The sequence below is a fragment of the Arvicola amphibius genome, chromosome 2, assembly GCF_903992535.2.
Source record: "Arvicola amphibius chromosome 2, mArvAmp1.2, whole genome shotgun sequence".
Classification (NCBI taxonomy): domain Eukaryota; kingdom Metazoa; phylum Chordata; class Mammalia; order Rodentia; family Cricetidae; genus Arvicola; species Arvicola amphibius.
This window is the reverse complement of record NC_052048.2, coordinates 45,128,881-45,153,304: the sequence shown is the minus strand read 5'-3', so window position 1 is coordinate 45,153,304 and position 24,424 is coordinate 45,128,881. Positions and strand designations below refer to the sequence as shown.

The 24,424-nt window shown below is 38.3% G+C and overlaps 1 pseudogene; it reads right to left on the bottom strand.

Annotated features, from left to right (window-relative positions):
* Nucleotides 1–18,479: 18,479 nt before the first annotated feature.
* On the bottom strand, nt 18,480–20,662 carry LOC119808054 (annotated as a pseudogene).
* Between the last annotated feature and the right edge of the window lie 3,762 nt (nt 20,663–24,424).

The following is a 24,424-nucleotide window of genomic DNA, read 5'->3' as shown; positions in this document are numbered from 1 at the left end:
CAGATGGACACCTGATTGTTTGTAAAGAAGTCAGAAACACACACTAGAAAAAAGACGTAATTTTCTTCCTTTTTATTCTTTAAATAAAATTAATCAGAAAATGCTTTAACAAGTGGAAAGAGTTCATATAAAAATAAAGATCAGACAGAGAAAAAACATTTTTTACTATATATTTTTGAACATAGAGTACTGACTCAGTAGCACATTTGAGTCAAAGTCAGAGAGGACGGAGGTCTTTGTTAGTCACAGCTATTATGTGCTGTATACACAAAAGCTTCTCGCTTCCCTTCTCATTCCTTCCTTACTCCCTCCATTTATTTCTTCTTTCCCTCTTTCCCTCTTTCCTTCTTTTCTTCCTTCCTTTCTTCCTTTCTTCCTTCCTTCATTTATCTAATAATCCTATGTGAAAGTAGTTAAGTGCATTCTTTACCTTGGGATAGAAATGTAAATAAGAAGCTGTTTTCATTACTGTAGCTCTGTAATAGAGTTTGAAGTCAGGGATGGTAATGCCTCTGGAAGTACTTTTATTGTATAGGATTGTTTTGGTTATCCTGTTTTTCTTTTGTTTTGTTTTTCCATATAAAGTTTATTATTGTTCTTTCAAGGTCTGGAAAGAATTTTGTTTGAATTTTGATTGGGATTGCATTGAATCTATAGATTGCTTTTCGTAGAATTACCATTTTTACTAAATTGATCCTACCAATCCAAGAGCATGGGAGATCCTTCCATTTTCTGGTATCCTCTTCAATTTCTTTTTTCAAAGACTGAAAATTCTTGTGGCCTTCTCATTGTACTCTACATGTTAAGCTCAATTAGTATGTAGAATATTAGAAAGAGTTCTGATGAAGGACTCTGTATTTATTTGGCACAGTGTTCATCCTTTTACACACAAGTGCAGAGAATTGAAAGTATGTTTTCTAGTTGATTTTTCTGCTTCCATCATTTAATGGTCTCCAGTGATCTGGTAAATCATGTGTATGTGGGTATGTGTTTGTGTGTATGTATATATGTGTCTGTGTGTATGTATATATGTGTCTGTGTGTATGTATATATGTGTCTGTGTGTATGTATATATGTGTTTGTGTGTATGTATATATGTGTTTGTGTGTATGTATATATGTGTTTGTGTATATGTATATATGTGTCTGTGTGTATGTATATGTGTGTCTGTGTGTATATATATGCATGTTTATGTGAGTGTATGTTTATAAATGAAGGGACCACAAAGGTCTAAGGCATATAATTCTGTGCTCACCCTATAGCAACCAATAGTTTTCTTTATTTCTTTAAGACCAAGGTAATATAATTAGCCAAGAGCTTGGGGTTGAATTAATATGTCACCTTTTATAATTTTTTTATTTATTATATATACAATATTTTGTCTGTGTGTATTTCTGCATGCCAGAAGAGGGCACCAGACTCCACTTCAGATGGTTCTGAGCCACCATGTGGTTGACTGGGAGTTGAACTAGGACCTTTGGAAGAGCAGGCAATGCTCTTAACCTATGAGCCATCTCTCCAGCCCCACCTTTTATAAATTTATAGTTGTCTTTTTTCTTTCCTAAATGTGAATTACTCAGAATTTAATTTAACCTGAAAAACAAGTAAAGGCATTTATTCACTGAAGACAAAAACTTATAGTCACCAATGGACTCAATAATTCCATTCTTTTTCTTATAATATTCTCTCTTCCCTATAAATGGTCCATAAAAATTATACTCACAAATGTTTGTGTTTCAATAATTAATTAAAAACAAAACTATACACTTACCTTTTATTTTTTTTCATTTTTTATTTATTTATTTTTTTTGGAGACAGGGTTTCTCTGCAGTTTTTTAGAGCCTGTCCTGGAACTAGCTCTTGTAGACCAGGCTGGTCTCGAACTCACAGAGATCCGCCTGCCTCTGCCTCCCGAGTGCTGGGATTAAAGGCCTGTGCCACCACCGCCCAGCCCTTTTATTTTTTTAAAAGATGAGTGTCTTACAGTTTTTATTTTTTGTGAAATGACACCATGACCATGGTAACTCTTATAGAGGAAAACATTTATCTGGGGCTTGCTTACTGTTCAGATGTTTAGTGCATTATCACCATGATGAGAAGCATGACAGCAGGCAAGCAGACATGATGCTGGAGAGAATTCTACACAGAGATCCTCAGACAGCAGGAAGAGAGAGTAACACTGGACCTGGCTTGAGTTTCTGAATCCTCCAAACCCACTTCCCAGTTACATACACTCTTCAACAAGGCCACACTTCAAATAATGTCATTCCCTATGAGTCAGTGAGGAACATTTACATTCAAACAACCTCAATGAATGAAAATGCAACTCAATGTAACATTAAAGTCTGAGTTCTTATTGTTGTAAATCTTGAGACATAAGGTTGAGATTTGTGGGATTTGTATGGTAGTGCCCAGTGATTTATTCTTTCTTAGATCTTTGGTCTTTGCCATGAATGTTCTCAAGTCTTCTCAAAGCAAAAGGTAGACATCCCAGCTGCTGTCTGTGAGTGACAGCAAGGAACTTTTTGCTGTACTTGGAATGTGGTAGTATGATAGTGGGCAGTTCTGAGCACAGTACTAAATATTATTGCATAGCTAGGGTTTCTGTCCAGTCAGATATGATGATAACTTTAGAGAAAATGGTTACTCTGGAGCAGACTTGGCCAAAAGCATGGCACTCAGATGGACTTTATGGTCACTTAATGATCTCTCAGTCTAGATTATTGATCCATCAAGCAGCTGTTCCACAGATGTGTGGTGAATAGTTGCTAATTGTGACTACTCTAATTCTGTAGCAATAACTGGCAAAATGGTGATTGATTGGTACATAAAAAGGTAAAAAAAATTGAGAACTAAATAGTACTGCCTACCTATAAACTCTTTATTGTCTACAAGAGCTAGTTCCAGGACAGGCTCCAAAGCTACAGTGAAACCCTGTCTCAAAAAACCAAAAAAAAAAAAAAAAGATTAAAAATATATGTTAGTGACATTTAGGATTAAAATATTCAATAATTTAGGGGACTTAAAAAATCTTAGGGTTTTACCTTACAACCTAGGGCTATTTGGGTTACCAAAACAAAAAAAAATAAAAAGAATATCTTAAGATACTAGTTATTTGAATGATAGATTTGAAAAATAGAGTAACCTCATGATTTTCTGAAATGCACTATATAATACAAGGGTTTCATTTAAAGGTACCAGAGTCTGATTTTAATTAAGCATAAAGTCATTCATTAAGTTGCTTAAATAATTGTTAGAAATATTTGGAAAACTTAATATACCAACAGTTCTGAACTTCCAGGAGGATTCAAACTCTCATTGCAATATGATACCACTGCTGCTCTGTGATCAACTCTGGAACCCTCTAGCCTGAATTTAACTTCCATGCTTTGAATACACTTCTGATAGTGTGTCAAGTGAATAGGGTATAGAATCTGAAGGACATCAGACTAGACTTTCTACCATGAGTGAGGCACTGGCTTCAGCACTGGAAAACAACAAATAGAGCACCAACTCTTCTTCTTATGGGTTTTGTTTACTCAGTTCCCATGCAGTACTTATTCAATGAAGTTCATAAATTCCATTGCGCTGCAATGTGAGGCAGTGCCTTAGGAAAATAAGGGAAGAACCAAGCAAGCCATATGTAGTTCGAAAGTATTTGGTTGAAATATGGTGGTGAAGAAAAGTTTCTGTTTAAAATGTGCAATTGAATTCAGTCCAAGAGGAGATAAAGCAGTGAGATATGAAGACATGAGGATGTGTTGCAACAATAAGGTCTGTGTAAGGGAGGAGCTGATGTCTAGGTCCTTGGAAGTAGAAGACAGCCAAACTGAATCTAAATGGAACAGCAAGCAAGATGGTGAGAAATGAAAAACAGAACACAAAGAAACAAGGGCCAAACTCTGGAGCTTGGGTAGGACTTGGCCTTTGATCTTAAGTGATACAGAAGTTTTTTGCAACATCTTACAAATAAGGGATTTGGACCACTATTTCCCACTTCTATAATCAAGGTGAAAGAAATACTGTGATACAGAATGAGCTAAAAGAATGCTCCATTTCAAATGAGTAATCACTTTCCATTTTATTTCTCTGGAGCAATTTACATTAACCAATGCCAACCTATGTTCAATTTGTATGGGTTGACTGACTCTGGTTAAATCGCTTAGCAACTACTCAGCATTTGATCTTTTGTATGTAACTTTTGTCACTAAACATCATATTTCAAAGTCCCTCCACACTGTAATATATGCCAAAATTTCATTCCTTTTATGCATGACTATCATAGACAATGTGGTTGCAAACAATCTATTTTCAAATGCCAATGGTATGTGGTACTTTACTTCACAATGTATGACATATTTGCACTATGTGTACACAAACATTTGAGCATCTATTTTCAATTCTTTATTCATACATCTAAATGTGGGATTGCTGGTTTGTATGATAGTTTTATATTTATCTCCAAAGACTCACTTAGCTCTTGTGCATAATATACTATTACTTTCCATTCCTTTTCCTCATTTATTCTCATTTTCCCAACTTCTCTACTTTTCTATCTTTTGTTACAGTTATCTTAATGGGTCAGGAGTAGTATTTTATTTTATTGTCATTTTTTTTCTGAAACAGCAACATTTTCTGACTGTTATATTGAGAATAGATTTTTAGGAGGATTTGAGTAGAGCTGAAGTATGTGGGAACACTTGTATGCTTTTCAAAAATAAGTTTTGTTTTTGTTGTTGTTAGAATGCAGAATGAATGTTCATTGCTAGAGATTCAGGAATGCACAAAGTGAAAACTCATGGATAGAGAGTGAGAGATTTTTATGGCCTGGGGGATGCATACTTTTGAAAGAGATTGTGAGAGCAATTCTTCTCTCTTTTTTGCTTCCTGGCCTTGAGGTGGTAAGTTTTGTTCCTCATATACTTTCTTTACCATCTAACAAACCAATAAGAAGCAATGGGTATGCTTAATCAATTATAGACAGGAACCTCTAGATCAAGTAGTAGAAACAAACCTTTTCTCTTTTATTTTTAAAAAGATTTATTTATTTACATGTAAGTGTGTGAGTGTTTTGCTTGTATTTATTATGTCAATGCACAACGTGCATGCCTGGTGTTAACAGAGGCCAGAAAAGGGTGTCTGATGCACTGACACTACAGTCATGGACGTGTCAAAGCTGGATTTTAAACACTGGTCCTCTAGAAGAGCAGCTAGAGATTACAATTAGCTAATCACCTGACCATCCCTTTTCTTTATATTTTAGCAATTTCTTAGGTTGATAGAAAGCACAGATTAATACACCAATGTTTGTATATTACATGAGTTCTCATTGCTTTTTGATTGATGGATGTTCCCATTGAACTGTAGTTTTCAAATACTTCTAGACAATGGTGCACACCACAAAAGAGCTTTTAATGTCCTAAAGAATCCCTTAATAAACTCTCATAGAAAAGTGATCTTTGACTTGGCAAAAGCCAAAGACGGAAGATATACCATACCTGCTGTAGATATGTACCCCAGAAAACAATATTAAATTTTATGGTCATGTGCCAGATACATTTTAGGAGTTAATTTCTATTTGTTAATAATAACCTCAGACCTTCCATGTATTCTTCTGAAATGCAAATCCAACTTATGCATTATGAGGAATACTAGTGCAGAGAACACAAATATTGTTTGCTAGAAGACAAGCAGCCATCTGTGACGAACAGCCACCTGCACCACTTCAGATATATTTGTAAAAAATTATTATGAAATGAGGACACAGTTCTGTACATATACCTATAAATATTTGCTAAGACACTTTAGCAGGGACTTAAAAATTAATGAATGTAGTCACAATCAAATTTGAAAGTAAAAATCATGAAAAATTTCTGTGTGTACATCCTAAACCTTAAGTGGGAATATATAAAATGGTAATAGAAAAGATGAAGTGAATAAGACTTTGAAGGGCTCCAATTATCTGGACTTGTTTGTGCAGCAGAAATTACAAAGTTAGAGGGATTTGGCCTTTGGAGCTCATTTTATTGAATCAGTCCTCAAGACTTACTTTACTTACCTACCTATCCGAAGAGTTCTTACCTAGAATTCTATAAAACATCAGAAACTATGTGTAAAATGTACATGCCCAAATGTATATTTATTCTTAAATAGGGTCAATTCATTTCATGATGCTTCCTGGAGGGCACCAGGCACATGAAAAGGTCTATGGAAATTTCATAGAATTGACTCATTCTTGGCAGTTAGGAGGGAAACCTTGATCAGTGAGTGACTAAGCACAATTTTAAGAATGATGAGCTCCTGGGGGAAAGAGAGATCCTAGTGCATCTTACAGATGCTTGGAAAAAAGGGGAAGATATAGTGAGAAATTCATTTCCACAACACTGACACCTTACAGAGGAGAACCCTGAGACTATTTTGTTCATTTTTCGGCAATTTTAATGTCAGAACTAATATATTCAGGCATTAGAGTTGGTCAAGATTGTTTATTATCCAGTCTACCCAAAGGTGAAACAGTTATACAATATGATATTGGGCTCTTGAAGAGTGGGAGGGCCACATGAAAAAGAATAATAATTTTGATATTTATGTTACATCAGGAATATGGTAACTATATTAAGTATTCCTTTTTGATGAAAGCCCTAGAAAAATGAATGCTCTATATGGTTCTTAATATATTTCTAGAAAGCTGCACTTATATGGAAATGAGTAAAGACCCTGTCCTGGGACGGGAGATATGGCTAAATGGTGAAGAGTGTTGGTTATTTTTGATAGGACTTGGGCTTGATTTTTAGTATCCATTGATCTGGAACTGTCAGACCTGTCTCTGAAACTGTCAGAACTATCTCTATATCTAGCAGATTTGATGCCTTTATGGCCTCCTTGGGCTCTTCACAAATGTGGTGTTGTATTAGTTAGGATTCACTAGAGTAATAGAATTTATAGTATGACTGTCTCTATCTCCAACAGTAGGATTTATTAAAATGACTTACAGGGCAGAGAAACCCTGTCTCGAAAAACCAAAAAAAAAAAAAATGACTTACAGGTTGTTGTCCAGTTAATCCAACAATGGTTGTCTATGACAGAACGTAGAAGAATCTAGTACAAGGCAGGATGTCTCAGCTTGTCTTCAGTGTATACAGGAATCTGAAAGGAGTAGCCTCTAATGCCAGTTCAATAAATGGATTTTCTAGTGAAGACAAGCAGGAAATAAGCCAGATTTTCTTTTTCCTTGTCTATCATATATGCGTCAAGCAGAAGATGTGGCACAGATTATAGGTGGGTCTTCACACCACAAAAATCTGGATTAGAAGTGAATCTTCCTACTTCAAATGATTTGATTAAACAAAAATTACTCACAGGTATGCCCAGCCATCTTTGGTTTGAGGTAATTCAAGATACAGTGAAGTTGACAACCAAAAAGCCATCACAAGCACATAACACTATCAGACAAAAAACACCCATGCACATAAAATAAGGCTTCTAACAGATATTTGTAAATGGGTAAAGGCAGGATGCCTTAAAAATGTGAATATTGGATTAGTCATGATACTTCTTAGCAACTCAGGAGGCTGGGTCATATGTAGGGCCAGGTTTCTGTGTGTAGTGGTTTGAATTGCATATGACAATAGGAAGTGGCACTATTAGGAAGTTTGGCTTTGTTGGAATAGGTGTGGCCTTGATGTAGGAAGTGTATTACTGTCACATAAGCCTTGAGATTTCAAACGTTCAAGCAAGACCTAGTCACTCTTTCTTACTACTACCTGCTGATCCCCAGATACAGAACTCTCAGCTACCTCTCCAGCACCATATCTGCCTGCATGCCACCATGACGACAATGCACTAAACCTCTGAACTGTAAGTCAGCCTCAGATAAATGTTTTCCTTTATAAGAGTTACCAAGGTCATGGTATTTTTTTTTATAGCAATAAAACCCTAAAACACTGGGTGACTCAGAAATACTCGACCATTTTTTAAAAAGGCCTATAATATTCATCTCATTAGTCTTTGTCTTACATGCATGAGACCCAGACATTAAACTTATTATTCAAAAAAGGAAGGAAGGAAGGAATAAAATTTGAACAAAGAATCATGAAATATGGAGTAAGACTGCGCACTGAGTGAAGACAAACATTAGGAACTTCATGTAGAAGTACACCAGACCTACTTACCTACTTGGGAAGCAATAAAGTTTATTCAAGCTATGAAAGAGAGATGTTTAAAAGAGGGTGGTAGAGACTGAGGTCAGACAGGCAAAAGTATAGGAGGTTTGAGGGATCATGCCTCCTCAGTCATTAGCTTTGCAGGAAAGGGGCTCCAGTGGGAGATTTTCAGAAGAGGTATAGCCCAATTTGACAAACACTCTATGTAGATTGTCTAGGCTGATGTTTCTAGACAGGTAAAGAGAGAAGAAGAGAGGAGACAGTTGGTTGCTGTGGTAATCCATTGTGACATGGAGGTGGACATATACAAAGACTGGTAGTCTAGCTACTGGAAAAAAAGGTGAGATTCATTGCAGTCTTTCAGGTTTAACACAAACTAGAGTTATCTGAGGTTATTAGCAAATTTCCCTAGCAAAATAATACATAATTTATTTCTTGCTTTGCTCACACACACAGATTTGAACTCAATTATTTTTCTATTTTTCCCCTCAATGCCAGCTTTGAGTTATTTATATGTCACTTAAACAAGTTTAAGTCTTTCCCTGGGAAACAATTATCCTTTGGAGTGAAGAGCTTTGCATATTTGATTATCAAGAAATCATTTCCTTTTCCAGTGTCTTTCTGGAAATTCTATTTTCCACTAAACCTCAGATGGATGATAATAATAAATATTTGTTCAGCAGCTGCTGGTTCCAGGTTATTTTCCTATTGCCAAAATAATTCATTTATTCATCTTCACTTTTAAAAGTCTCCTTGGTAGTCTTTTCTCTAAGTCATATATGTGAATTAAAATGTGCTCTTTAATCTGTTCACTTGCAAGTTTCTCTCCCCAAATTAAGTACAGAGGTATTTATACAAAGTCCTTCGATGTTATATGCCATTACTGATTTTAGGAAAGACCTAAGAAATGAAGTAAAGAGATCACAATATGCACAACACTGTGATCAAAACTAAGGTGCCTTGTTTAATCTTTATTTTGTTTGGCAGTGAGATGTTACGTTAAAAAATGTGTTAGGGTTGAATAGGATAAAGGAGGGCTAGAATGAAGAGTCCCCCCAGCAAAGCACATTACATCATTAGGGCTCTATGGTTTCTTCTTTGAAAACTTATACTGTCATATTTTGTTTATAGTTCTTCCAGCTGGTTAACACTTCTGACATGTAATTTTATAATACAGCCATTTTGAGTCCGAATTAATGCAAAACATCTGAACAGAGGCCATGTATTCTCATGGTTATATGATTTTCAGATCATTTTTCTCATCTAGATTTATCTAATCCTAGCATAAGTCATCCAGTTGTTCAAATTCTTTAGGAAATATCACCAAAATGTAATATAAAATAAAATCTGATGTAGCATTACCCCTTTGAATGCTGTGAATATGTTTTACTACCATTGGTTAGTAAAGAAGATTCTTTGGCCTATGGCAGGGTAGAATATAGCAAGGTGGGAAATCTAACTAGAGATAGAGGAGGAAAGAAAACAAAGTCAGGAAAACACCATGTAGCCCAAGAAGTAAGATATAAGGTAACAAACCACGAGTCTCATGGTAAAATATAAAATAATAGTAGAAATGGGTTAATTTAAAATGTAAGAGCTTGTTAGGAATACATTTGAGCAATTGGCCAAGCAGTGTTGTAGTTAATATAGTTTTCTGTGATTATTCAGGTCTGGGTTCCCAGGAAACAAACAAGCAGTCTCTGTTTACAGAAACCTGAATCTGTGAGAGGTTTCTGTTGTTGTTTTTTTTTTTTTCTGTTTTTATTTTTTAACTTGGGATGCTTGCCTTCAGAAGCACACTTGAGCAGTTGGTAAGGCTTTTAGTCTTTGGAAGCAGATCTGAATTCTGATCTCAGCTGTTTGATTTTGTAGCTTTGGAACCTTGATCAATATACTCACTATTTCTAAACCTTGGTTGCCTTAATAGAAGTAAAGAAAATGTTGACTTAGACAGTTGACGTGAAACTAAAAGAAAACTCTGCATGTATTAGCTTTCAATTGGTGCTAATAGATCATTACAATCTCAACTTTTACTTTACTACTATATAGTTTGTAAGTTATAAGTTTAGGAGGGCCTCATGGGGCTAAACCAGGTGTCAGTGCTGGCCTGTGAAAACTTCATAAGATTTATCTGTTTGTTTATATGTGTATGTGTCTATCTGTGTATATCTGGGTGAGCATGAGCCAAAGTGTTTGTTCTAGTGCTTGTGAGTAGAGCTTAGAAGTTGGTATAGGGGTACCGCCCTCAACAATCTCTATCCACTTCTTTGAAGCAGCATCTCTTTTTGAACCTGGGTTCACATATTAGATAGGCTAGAAGTTAGCAAGGCCCAGAGATTTTTTTTTTGTTTTCTCCCCTCTTGGAATTGTGGTTACCCCCCTTGTTGCAGATACCTGGCTTGGTATTAGGGGCTTGTGGTCTGAGCTCTGGTCTTCATAATTTCAGAATTTTTACTTTTTATGAATATGAATGTTTTGGTGCACGTACTCAAGTGTAACATGTGTGTGTTCCTTGTGTTCACAGAGACCAGAAAAGGGTACCTAATCCTCTCTTTGTGGTGTCTTCCTCCATTTCTGCTTAGCTTGCAAAATTTCATTGGGCTCATTTCCTGTTAAGGGCTTTTTGTTTGTTTGTTTGTTTGTTTTGTCAACTTTACATAAGCCAGACCTATCTGAGAAGAGGGAACCATGGTGAAAAAAAAATGGTCAAGTAACACTGACCTATGCTAGGCAAACTTGGGCATCTCCTTGACTAGTAGTTGAAAGGCCCTGCCCACTGATGATGATGCCAATCCTGAGCCAGTGGTCCTATGTTGTATGAGAAATGAGGCTAGAAAGCCATAAGGAACACTCCTCTGGATCTTCAGCATTAGTTCTTCCCTATAGATTCCTCCCTTGAGTTTCCGACCTGATTTCCCTGGATGCTGGACTAAAAGCTATAAGATGAAATAAGCCCTTTCTTCCCCATATTGCTTTCAGTCAAGCTGTTTTATCACAGAAATAGAAGCCCTGTAGTGATGAAGCAAGCAGGCCTGCTTTTTGTCCCGCTCGGTTCCTGCACGGCCAGATTTACACCCGAAATAACAACACACAAATTGTATTCTTTTAGACATTGACTGGCCCATTATATCTAGCCTCTTATTGGCTAACTCGTACACATTCATTTAACCCATATCTAGTAATCTGTTATCACCACAGGGTTTTGGCTTACCGGGAAAGATTCAGTGTGTCTGACCTGGCGGCTGGCTCCATGGCATCTGCCTGACTCTGCTTTCTTTTTCCCAGAATTCTGTTCTGTCTTCCTGGTCTGCCTATCTTCTGACTTATCAGGCCAAGCAGTCATCTTTATTAATTAACGAATGAAATCAACAGATAGATAGAAGACCCTCCTGTATCATTTCCCCATTTTCTGTTTAAACAAAAAGGAAGGCTTTAACATTAACATAGCAAAATTACATATAACAAAACAGTTATCAAGCAAGAATTACAGTTACAATATTTTTATCTATTTTAACTTTATCATAATAATGGAAAACTATAACTATAACTAACCATTCTTCAACTCCATCAAAGACTCCAGAAGGAGATAATATTACCTAAGTAAACAAGAAGTAAGCAACTTCCCAAACTCTAGATATGACAGAGACATCTTGCTGCCTGGATAGTCACCCAAAGTTCTTTTGTACCATTGGGGCATCCATCTTTGGCCTTTGGGCCCATAGTATCCAGAGACATTTCCAAGAAGCAGGAAATTTTGAAGGCAGTTCAGTCATTATTTGCTATGTCCTGTAGAATGTCTTGAGGACTCTTTCATGAGTCAGGAACCCCAAAAGACCATCTCACCTTTAGGCAAGTTCAGCAGTCCTCTCTCTGAGGGTTCTCTGTGTCCAGTTTATGCAACAGTCCAGGCAAGAACAGTTTCTGCCCAAATGGCTATCAAACTCCATAAGGAGACTCTTTGATGCCCATCATCCTCTTGAAGTAGATTGGTGCTGCCAGGACCAGACATGCCTCATTGTCATGAAAAGCCCTAAGTTATTAAAACATTTAAAATGCCATATTCTGTAGTTTTTGAAAGATATGAAGAGTGCCTATTTAACTGAAATATATCTCTATATAGCCAGAACATCCAACTAACATGACTACAAGCTTGACTATTATTGATGATTATCCATTAGCAACCTATATTTTTTAATTATGTATTACATTTTTAAATGAACTACACAATCACAATACCTTTATCAATACCAGAAGTATATATATATATTTGACCTTAAATTTAAATCACTAAAGGAAAATCCATATCAGTACAAATTATTCATATCTATATCATGTCCCCCTTTAAATGTAAAAATAAATATAAACAATATTTGGGAACATGGACGTAGTAATTTCTCTCCAAACTTCTTCTTGCTGCATAAAGGTGCTGTTAAATAGGTCTTTTATTTTGTATTCTGTGTGCCAGGTTCATCTCAGTTGGGAGTTGAGTGAAGAAATTTTTTGAGGGTGTTCACAGCAACCTTTCAGGGGTGTGTGGTCTATCATACCATATTGGGATAGAAGCAATCCACAGGGTCTCATCCTCTGTGAAAACAAAAGAAGACCCTCTCCAAAGCATCATATCCTTAGACCCAAATTTGGAACTCATGATACCTTTAGAACATACATGTTGGATCAGCTTAGCAGCCCACACAATGAAATGTCTCTCTGTATTTAGCTCCTTCACAGTCAAAAAATTCAAAGAAAATACAATATACAGAATCCAAACTCTGTGAATTTTCCATTTTTATATGGCTTATTTTTCTTTATTTATTTTAGTCTATAACTATCTTTATTCTGTCTCTTTAAAGACTTTACTCTCTTTTAAGGCATTAACTTTATTCTCTATACTATTTTTTCTTCTCTCTCCCAAGCCTACATATGTCTATCTGACACTATGACCCATTTAGAGGTCTTTTATGTCTGAATCTGTCCTATTGCATTGTCTGTTTTTGTTTTGCACTTTTATTTATTTTATTAAATTATATAATTTTACAAATTTTCACCTCTCCTCCTCCCATTTCCCTTCACTTCCTCCCACCCCCTCCCCCTCCCTCTCCAGTCCAAGGAGCAGACAGGGTCCCCTGCCCTGTGGGAAGTCCAAGGTCCTCCCCCCTACATCAAGGTCTAGGAAGGTGAGCATCCAAACAGACTAGGTTCCAACAATGCCAGTACATGCAGTATAATCAAAACCCAGTGCCATTGTCCTTGGCTTCTCAGTCAGCCCTCCTTGTCAGCCACATTCAGAGAGTCTGGTTTGATTACATGCTCCATCAGTCCCAGTCCAGTTGGACTTGGTGAGTTCCCATCAGATCAGTCCCATTGTCTCGGTGAAAGGATGTACCCCTCATGGGTCATATGGTATGTACTCACTCATTAGTGGATTCTAGCCATAGAATTGAGCCTATATTTCATGATCCTAGAGAAGCTAGATAGGAAGGTAAACCCAAAAAAAAACATGTAGTTATCCTCCTGGATATTGGAAGTAGACAAGATTGCCAGGCAAAAATTGAGAGCTTGGGGGTGGGGGTAGGATGGGGGTAAGGGGAGATGGGGAGAGAGAAGTGAGAAGGGGAGGATGGGGAGAGCTTGGGGGAATGGGACAGTTGGGATGGAAGAAGACAGTTGGGTGGGATGGATATGGAATCAGGGAAGTATATATCTTAATTAAGGGAGCCATTTGAAGGTAGGCAAGAGATTGGACTCTAGAGGGGTTCCCAGGTGTCCAAAGAGATTTCCCCAGCTTGCTCCTTGAGCAGCTGAGGAGAGGGGGCCTGAAGTGGCCCTTTACTATAGCCACACTGATGATTATCTTGCATATCACCATAGAACCTTCATCTGGTGTTGGATGGAGATAGAGACAGAAATCTACATTGGAGCACTGGACTGAGCTCCCATGGTCCAAATAAGGAGCAAGGAGGGAGAACATGTGCCTTGCACTTTTAAGTCGCTAAGTGCTTAAGAATCTAAGCTGTGGCATTCCTAGGTCAAAAACAGGTACTGTGGGCTTGCCCTGCCGTGTCCAGCATGGCGGAGGCACTCTTGCCTCTGACCCTTGCACATTGCACTGCTAGCATGGCAGAGCTGCTTGTGCCTCTGAGCCGCAGCATGCAATGACCCTCTTTTAGGCACACAGCGTGTCTAGTTGCCATCAAACAAATCATAGCACTTTACTCCAAATGCTCCATTCAAAAGCTCTGTCTCCAACAGGAGCCAGACAGAGATCGCGATGGTAGCACAGCCCAGAAACTGGTATTTCAAAACTGCCACTTTCTAGTAGACCTGATCCCACTGTCTACACGGGCAGGAAGAGCTGAGCCTTGGGCATGGTCTCAGCTACTTTATTCCCGACCCTGAGTGGGCACACAACGTCTGGGCCAAGAAATGCACCATAGCCAGAGTTTGCACCAACGGCAAGGCCGTGTTTTAAAATGGTGTGGCTTTTTTTCCTGTTGCTTTTGCTGAATCAGGAAATCTCTCTACGCACCCCACCAGTAAATAGCAAAAAGCTGTGTTAAACTCTCTTTTTTCTGCGTTTAAAATTAAGCTCTCTCAGGTTTTATGTGGAGTTCATTACCACATTGGAGGGCCACTCTGTAGTGATGAGGCAAGCAGGCCTGCTTTTTGTCCTGCCCGGCTCCCACATGGCTAGATTTACACCTGAAATAACAACACACAAATTGTATTCTTTTAGACACTGCCTGGCCCATTATATCTAGCCTCTTTTTGGCTAACTCTTACATTTTTTGTTTAACCCATATCTAGTAATCTGTATATCACCACAGGGTCATGGCTTACTGGTAAAATTCAGCGTGTCTGACCTTCCAGCTAGCTCCATGGCGTCTGCTTGACTCTGCTTTCTTTCTCCCAGAATTCTGTTCTGTCTTCCCTGCCTGTCTATGTTCTAACTTATCAGGCCAAGCAGTTTTCTTTATTAATTAACCAATGAAAGCAACAGATAGATATCTGAATCAAAGCCCCAAGATATCTCATCTGAATAATGTCAGGTCCTGCTGTATTGGGAGATATTAGAGTGTTTCAATGATAATACTTGAAACCAAAGACTAAATATCAGCAAGGGAGTATGAATTTTTCCATATATTCTGAGACCTGGGTGGACTAATGATTAGGCAGCTTTCTGCTCTCAGTTTAGGGAAGTTGGGTTTCAGAAGAAAGCCCTTAGATGAGCCACCATTGGATAAATGTGACAGGAGCCACGGGAACAGTGACAACAGTTTTAGCTGTATATAGAAATGTATAATAGTGGGTTTTGGAAGACTATGGCTATTTCATTCCATAGTAAAGAATGTTCTCAGGAGTCCAAATGAAAAGAGGTGGGAAAGAAGCCAAGCTGGCTTTATCCAAGGTGAAAGGAAGTAATGGTAATAATAGGTGTGTACTTGGAGTCTGCATGAAGAGCTGGGTTTTCAGTGCTATTTCCAGATTGAAAGCACAATAGAGCATGGAAGTAAATGAAATAAAAGCATAAAAATATGTGAAGGTATCACGGAAGGCCTGTGTATATTGCTTCATTATCTTCTTCCTCTTACACCAGGCAATCTCAGCAATGGGGAAAGGGATTGATGTTTTGCTCAGAATATGTCTTTGTTTAAGAAGAATGACTTTCCAGTGTGTTATAGGATGTTTAGTATCTGACCTCCATCCATTAAATGCCAGGAGTATCGCATACCTATCACTCTCCAGTTGTGTCAGTAATGTCTCACAACATTTCCAAAGACCTCCTGTGAACAAACTTACTCCTACTTGAGATTAAAGTCCTAAATTAGTGTTTCCCACATTCGGAGTGCCCCAGTTCTCAAAGTTTGGTTGCACTGCAGGTCATTGTATACTCACATTAAAAGGCATTTAGCAAGTTGGGATGTTACATGTTAATCCACATTCCTCATAAATTCTCAGGTGATGTCAAAGCTTTTGGCTTCAGTGATGCTATGAAACACTATATGAAGGATAGGTCAGATCCTACAGTCAAAAATTATCTGTTCCTAGTTGCCATAGGTACCTGCACTGAGAAACTTAAGATGAGTGGTCTATTGTATTTTGTCTGTGAATTAGATTACTTCTAGTTTGGTTTTTTCTGATAAGATCATTGACCTTCTTGAAAATAATCTCACAAAATCATATGTTTAGGGTTCAATGGCAAGACTTTGTAAAGAAAATAATTCAGTTGAGGTGGCAATTGTTTTGTTCTATTTTTAAGTGTCTGCATCACTCCCTTTTTTCTCTATGGTAAAAAGAAGTTTGTTATGTGGATGCAAAAACAATCAAGTTAATATATAATATAAGCACATGCGTCAAGAATGTTTTATAAGACAGATGGGATGAGAAACCTATTTTAAAAGAAATAAATTAATTTGGGACAGCAGATTGAATTGACATCACATAGCTGAAATGGTTATTTATGGAGAACTGGCTTCTTGTTTTGGATGTGTTCATGTCACTATGATTCAAGGATGCTTCTCGATGCTTGACACATTCTTATTTCTCAGTATAATTTCTGTGGTATATGTGCATGTATTTGAAATCACATGAGTGTGTAGGCTGAAGGTTGATATTGAACATTTAGATAATGTCTCTTAGCCATTTATGAACTTGCTGTTTTGATTAGTTTAGTTACCCAGCATGCTTTGTGGATTCTCTGTTTCCAAGTCACAAACTGAGGTTCTGAACTCAGGTTCTCATGTTTGTGTTGCAAACACTTTACTCTCTGATCCATCCCCTTAGCTCTTCAGAATATTTTTGAAAACAATAAATACTTATAAATATGCTAAAATTTATCATGATGATGAAACATTAACTTTGATAAATTTGCATAAAAGATCATTAGCTCCTCTGTATGCCTCCCAAGTATTAGGATAAAAGGTAAGTGCAAAAAAAGGATTTACTGGAGAGCAAAAAGTGTATTTTTGATAATAAAAATATTTGGGAGATGTTAACTTGACTGTGGATCATTTGTTTGAAATAGTGAAAACTAAAAGGAATAGGAAAAAGAACTTATGTATCTTCTTTATCATTATGGCTATTCAAATGTTTTAGATACAAATGAAGAACCTCAAATTTTGAACCTGAGAATGTATTATAAGGTAATGTTTAAAAATCTAGTATTTCAATTTTAGTAATAAGTATGACTTCTAGGGTTAACTGATTGTTTTTGTTTCCATTTATTTACTTCTCAGAAATCTGACATCAGCAACTGAAGACGTAAAAATTGATTTAAGCTTTCCACTTTCACATGCTATGAAATAAAACTGGCTAAAAGCTACAGATGAGTATCATTGTACTTATTTACTTAAAGCAGACTCCATATTGATATCAATATATAATAAAATAGACCATTTCTATGATTTTAATAATAATCAGCCATAATGCGATCACATTAAAAATTATAGATGATTTTTGATGGCAGATGTTAGGTAGCTTTTCTAGAGAGTAGAAATGAGCTACTTAATAGTGTCCGTATAAAAACAAGGGATTAAACCAGGAGGTGGTGGTACATGCTTTTATTCTTAGCACTCACGGAGGCACACGTAGGTGGAACTTTGTGAGTTCCAGGCTAGCCTGGTCTCCAAAGCAAGTTTCAGGGCAGCCAGAGCTACATAGTAAGATCCTGTCTGAGAAATCAACAAAAAACCCAAGAGTCAAAGAATACAAGATAGATTTAGGAGAGAGGGCAAGATTCATGAAGGAGGTAGGGACAGTTTAGAATTTCTAATTAGAGTTTTAAGGGAATGCACTTCAATTAAAATCATTATTATAAATTTAATTAAAGTTATTAAGTATTAATTTCACCCCATGGAAAATGTTACCCCTTGGTTGTTTGTAGATAAACTAAAATGAGGTGATTATGTATCCAATGTCATCTAGGTTTTCTGGATAAATAACATTAAATAAGGCTTTGATTTATTAATTATAGAGAATCAAAAGATTTTTAAATACTGAATAAATTAAATAAACAGTATTTCATGTACATATTATCATCAATTAGTTTCTGGTTAATGAAATAATAATGGCTAATATTTCTTTTTTTTACATAAAACTGCATTTTCTTTATTTTTGCATACTTTTAATTTTGGAACAAAATAAAACAAACAAAAACACAATACACAATACCCAACCCTGCTATTCTGTGGGAGGGGATTTTCCTGTCTTAAGGTACAAAACAGGGTAAGTGATCCTCTAGCATGAGCAGAGAGCTAGGTAGGTCAGGGCCAGTCAAGGCTGCTGGGGGAGCACAGGGAAACTACACAAAGGACATAGTCTTCCCAGGGCATCTCTAATCTACTTCTTCCATGCGGGAGGCATCCTCATCACCCTCAAGTGGGGGGATCTCATCAGGAACAGCAGCACTGGGCTCCTCTGCTGTCACCTCATCTTCATCAATGCCCAGGCCTTGTTTGATCATGCGGTAGATGCGGTTGGAGTGGGTCTGGGGATCCTCAAGTGAGAAGCCAGAGGAGAGCAGAGCAGTTTCAAACAGCAGCACCACCAGGTCCTTAACAGCTTTGTCATTCTTGTCAGCCTCGGCCTTCTGCCTCAGGGTCTCTACAATGGGGTGGTCAGGGTTGATCTCTAGGTGCTTTTTGGCCATTGTGTAACCCATTGTAGAGTTGTCTTGAAGTGCTTGGGCCTTCATGATCCTCTCCATGTTGGCTGTCCAGCCATAGGTGCTTGTCACAATGCAGCAGGGTGAAGACACAAGCCTATTCGAGATTGTCACCTTCTCAACCTTCTTATCCAAAATCTCCTTCATGAGCTTGCAGAGATTCTCAAACTTTGCCTTGCTCTCCTCCATCTTCTTCTTCTCTTCCTCATCGTCTGGTAGCTCCAGGCCCTCCTTAGTCACTGAGACCAGGCTCTTTCCATCAAACTCCTTGAGCTGCTGCACACAGTACTCGTCAATTGGCTCAGTCATGTACACCACCTCAAAGCCCCGCTTCTGCACACATTCCACAAAGGCAGAGTTGGCCACCTGCTCTTTGCTCTCACCAGTGATATAGTAGATGGACTTCTGTGTCTCCTTCATGAGAGACACATACTCTGACAGGGAGGTCATCTCATCTCCAGACTGAGAGGTGTGATAACGGAGCAGCTCAGAGAGGCACCAACGGTTAGTAGAATCTTCATGGATCCCAAGCTTTAAATTCTTGGAGAAGGCCTCATAAAATTTCTTGTAGTTCTCTTTGTCTTCAGCCAACTCGGAGAAGAGCTCAAGGCATTTCTTCATGATGTTCTTACGGATGACCTTCAGGATCTTGCTCTGCTGCAGCATTTCTCGGGAGATGTTCAAGGGCAGGTCCTCAGAGTCCACCACACCGCGGATGAAGTTGAGGTACTCAGGTATCAGCTCGTCACAGCTGTCCATGATGAACACACGGTGGACATAGAGTTTGATGTTGTTCTTCTTCTTGTTCTCAAAAAGGTCAAAGGGAGCTCACGGATGAATGAAGAGCAATGCTCTGAATTCCAACTGACCTTCCACAGAGAAGTGCTTGACTACCAAGTGATCCTCACAATCATTGGTTAGACTCTTATAGAATTCACCATACTCTTCTTGAGTGATGTCATCAGGGTTTCTGGTCCAGATGGGCTTAGTCTTATTCAGCTCTTCCTGATCAATGTATTTCTCCTTAAACTTCTTTATTTTCTTTTTCTTATTTTTGCCACTGTCATCCTCCTCATCCAATCCTACAATTCAATCTCAGGCTTCTCCTCGTCATCCTTATCTTCCTCCTCTTTCTCACCCTTCTCTTCCTCTGCCTCATCATCACTGATCTCCTTCTCTCGTTCCTTCTCCAGATATAGGGTGATGGGATAGCCTATGAACTGTGAGTACTTCTTCACCACTTCCTTGACCCTCCTCTCCTCCAGGTATTCTGTCTGGTCTTCTTTGAGATGAAGGATCACTTTGGTGCCCCGGCCAATGGACTCACTGTGGTCGGCATGCACTGTGAAGGACCCACCAGCAGAAGACTCCCAGGCATACTGCTCGTCGTCATTGTGCTTTGTGATCACAACCACTTTCTCTGCCACCAGATAGGCTGAGTAGAACCCAACTCCAAACTGCCTGATCATGGAGATGTCTGCACCAGCCTGCAGAGCCTCCATGAAAGCCTTTGTGCCAGACTTAGCAATGGTTCCCAAGTTATTTATGAGGTCAGCCTTGGTCATGCCAATGCCTGTGTCCACCAAAGTCAGCGTGCGCTCCTGAGGGTTGAGGATGATGTCAATTTTCAGCTCTTTACCACTGTCCAACTTGGAAGGGTCTGTCAGGCTCTCATAGCGAACTTGTCCAAGGCATCAGAAGCATTGGAGATCAGCTCTCGAAGGAAAATTTCCTTGTTCGAATAAAAAGTATTGATAATTAAGGACATGAGCTGAGCAATTTCTGCCTGGAAGGCAAAGGTCTCCACCTCTTCCTCTCCATGGTGCACTTCCTCGGGCATCTTGACAGAAAAGCCAAGTAGTAGCACAGAGCAGGGTGGGCACGGAGCGAGTCCGACTCGCACACCGAGCCTAGGCTGCACGGGGGTGACTCAAGAGGTGGCTAATATTTCTTAAATACTAAAATTTCAATATCAAAAAATAAAAGCTGGCGTTCTCAAAGGCAAAAAGAAATAAAATACCCTAAATATTCCATTTTAAATAGAACCTTATTTGTTTGCTATTCTTTATCAAGAATAAGCTGATAAATAACTGAAGGCTGGTTACACAGTACTTTCTCTAAATTTACTGAGAACCAATAACTCAGCTGAATGCAACCTAGTCCTGTTGCTTGAAGCCTTTTCTGGCTACCAGAGATGGCCAGTTTTGAATCCATGCTCTCCATTGCAGGAGGTCCTCACTAAGATCACATCCAATGATTCCAGGAATTTACCACTGTAGCAGGTGTGGTCAGCCGGCAATGGGAAATAACCAAACTAGCCTTATATGAAATACTCAGCTTTAATAAAAAGAGAAAATGGGAAAAACTCACAGAGCCAGAGTTCCAGCGAAGAATAGGGAACCAAGAGAGCAAAAAAACAAAACACGATCTTTTAAAGGTATTTTGTGCCCCAGAGGGGTCACGCCCCTCAGACAAGGGATTGGTCAGCTACCCCATCATACCACTGCGTATGTCCCCCCACCAGATAGTCCACCAGTTCTACCTGTCTCTCACTGTACTTCTTCTCTTTTACCTAAATTTCTAGATCTATGGATTGTAGTTTGATTATCATTTACTTAATGACTAATATCCCCTTATAAATGGATATATACCATATTTATTTTACTCGTGTGTTTTTTCGAGTCCCATCCATTTGCCTGAAAATTTCATGATGTCATTTTTTTAACAGCTGTTAAATTTATCACATGTTCCTATTCCATTCTTCAGTTAAGAGACATCTTCTAAGTGTTTTTGAATTTCTTTTAGTTATAAATAAAGCTTGAACATGGTTTCACAATTGTCCTTTAGGTAAGATGGAGCATCCTTTGGGTATATGCCCAATAGTGGTATAGCTAAAAGTTGAAGTAGATAGATTCACAACTTTCTGAAGAACCACCATATTGATTTCCATAATAGCTGTACAGGTTTTTACACCCACCAGCAATGCAGGAGTGTTTGCCTTTCTGCACATCCTCGCCATCACGAGCTGTCACTTGTATTATTGATCTTAACTATTCTGACATATGTAGGTGAAAGAACTGGCTTGATTTTCATTTCCCTCATGGCTAGGCATATCGAATATTGTTTCAAGTGTTTTATAGTCATTTGAGATTCCTCTATTGATAACTGTCTGTTTTGTTTGTTTGTTTGTTTGTTTGTTTGTTTGTTTTGTTTTTGAAATGGAGTTTGGCTGTGAAGCTTTGGAGCCTGTCCTGGAACTCACTGTAGAGCAGGCTGGCCTTGAACTCACACAGAGATCCATCTGCCTCTGCCCCCCACCCCCCGACTGCTGGGATTAAAGGCATATGCCACCATTGCCTGGCTGTTCTTCACCTTTTAATTACATTATCATTCATTGCTGTTGTTGTTTTGATTACTAGTTTCCTGGAAATCACCAAACAATACTGGCTGCTGCAAAGACAAAGGTTTGCTCTCTGCAAATTGACAGAGAGATGCCATTTCCCAAAACAATACCTACAGAACTAATTCAATATGGCAAAGTTGAGCTGGTACCTCTTGAGCCTACACTGACCCCTCACACCTATGTTGTAGTTTTTTAATGCAGAAAGATACTCGGCAGATTACTAAAAGAAATATGTGGACCCCAGCCCAGCCACAAACCTTTTGACCTACACTCTGTACTGTCTGCATAAATGTGCTAGGGCAATAGTAACACTGAACTTGTGGGAGTATCTATTCAATGTCTTAACTGATCTAAGTTACATTCCACATGAAAGAACCCACACCCAACATTGATTGGGTAACCAAGAAACAGAGACTAGATAGCTCAGAGACCTAGCGAAAAATCAAACACCATTGGTCTAAAAATACCAATACAATTATTTCTGATGGTATTCTGCGATATTCATAGACCAATGCATTATAATCAGAGAGGCTTTCTCTGGCAATCAAGGAGAACAAATACAGAGACACACCACCAGACATTATGTCTATTTTGGAGGTCTCCTTCAAATGCCTTCCCATAGAGCTCAGGCAATCCTGAGGAGGAGGAGGAAGAAGAGGAGGAGAAGGAGGAGGAGGAGGAGGAAGAAGAAATAGTGTATGAACCTTAGGTGATAGAGGACACCAGAAAAACAAGGTACTCTGTATCAACTAAACAAGGTTAATAGCATTCACAGACACTGAAGCAGAAAGCATGGGCCCTACTTGGAATGACAGTAGGTTCTCTGCATATATAGTAAAGCTAATATCTAAGTGTTTTTATGGGACTCCTGACTAGAAGAATGAGTGAGTCTATGACTCTTTTTTTTTTTTTTTTTTTTTTTGGTTTTTCGAGACAGGGTTTCTCTGCAGCTTTTTTAGAGCCTGTCCTGGAACTAGCTCTTGTAGACCAGGCTGGCCTCGAACTCACAGAGATCCGCCTGCCTCTGCCTCCCGAGTGCTGGGATTAAAGGCGTGCGCCACCACCACCCGGCAAGTCTATGACTCTTGTGCCTGCTCTTGGGACACTTTTCCTCCTGTTGGACTGCTATGTCCAACATTTATATGACATTTTTTGCTTTATTTTATTATATTTTATTTTGTCATGTTTGATTATTATTTCTTAGAAACCCATTCTTTTCTAAAAAGAGTCAGAAAAGGTGTAGATCCAGAGAGGTAGGAAAGGTAGAGAGAACTGGGAGAGGCAGAGTGAGAAGAAACTATAATCAGGAAATACTGTATGGAAAAAAAATTCTCAATAAAAGAAAGTAAAAATTCAATCAAAAATGAAATACAGATACTGAAAACAGGGAAGACAATAGCAGGTAAAGTACTAATTTTTTACAAATATATATATGTGTGTGTGTGTGTGTGTGTGTGTGTGTGTGTGTGTTCAAATTCATGGCCTCTTTTTTACTACATGTTATTACACACACACACACACACACACACACACACACACACACGTTAAGGCAGCACCATCCAGAAATGTAACAAAGGATGAGATTGAAATACTTTCTCGGAGCTCAGAATGACAATTAATTAACAAATCAAAGCAAAAAATAGATTTGTATTCTTTTGCCATTAGCCATTAGCTGAGAGAAACATGTGGACTATGGTCATAACCTTTTTTATTTGTTTGTTTTTGCTTTTATTTTATTGATTTTTATTGAGCTCTACATCTTTCTCTGCTCCCTTACCTGCCTCTCCCCTCCCCTTCATTCCTCTTCCAAGGTCCCCATGCTCCCAGTTTACTCAGGAGATCTTGTCTTTTTCTACTACCCATGTAGATTAGATCTATGTATGTGGCTCTTAGGGTACTCATTGTTGTCTAGGTTCTCTAGGATTGTGAGTTGTGGGCTGTTTTTCTTTTATTTATGTTTAAAATCCACTTATCAGTGAATACATGTGATAATTGTCTTCCTGGGTCTGGGTTACCTCACTCAATATAATGTTTTCTAGCTCCATCCATTTGCCTACAAAATTCAAAATGTTATTTTTTTCTGTAGTACTCCATTGTGTAAATGTACCACATTTTTCTTATCCATTCTTTGATTGAGGGGCACTTATGTTGTTTCCAGGTTCTGGCTATGACAAACAATGCTGCCATGAACATAGTAGA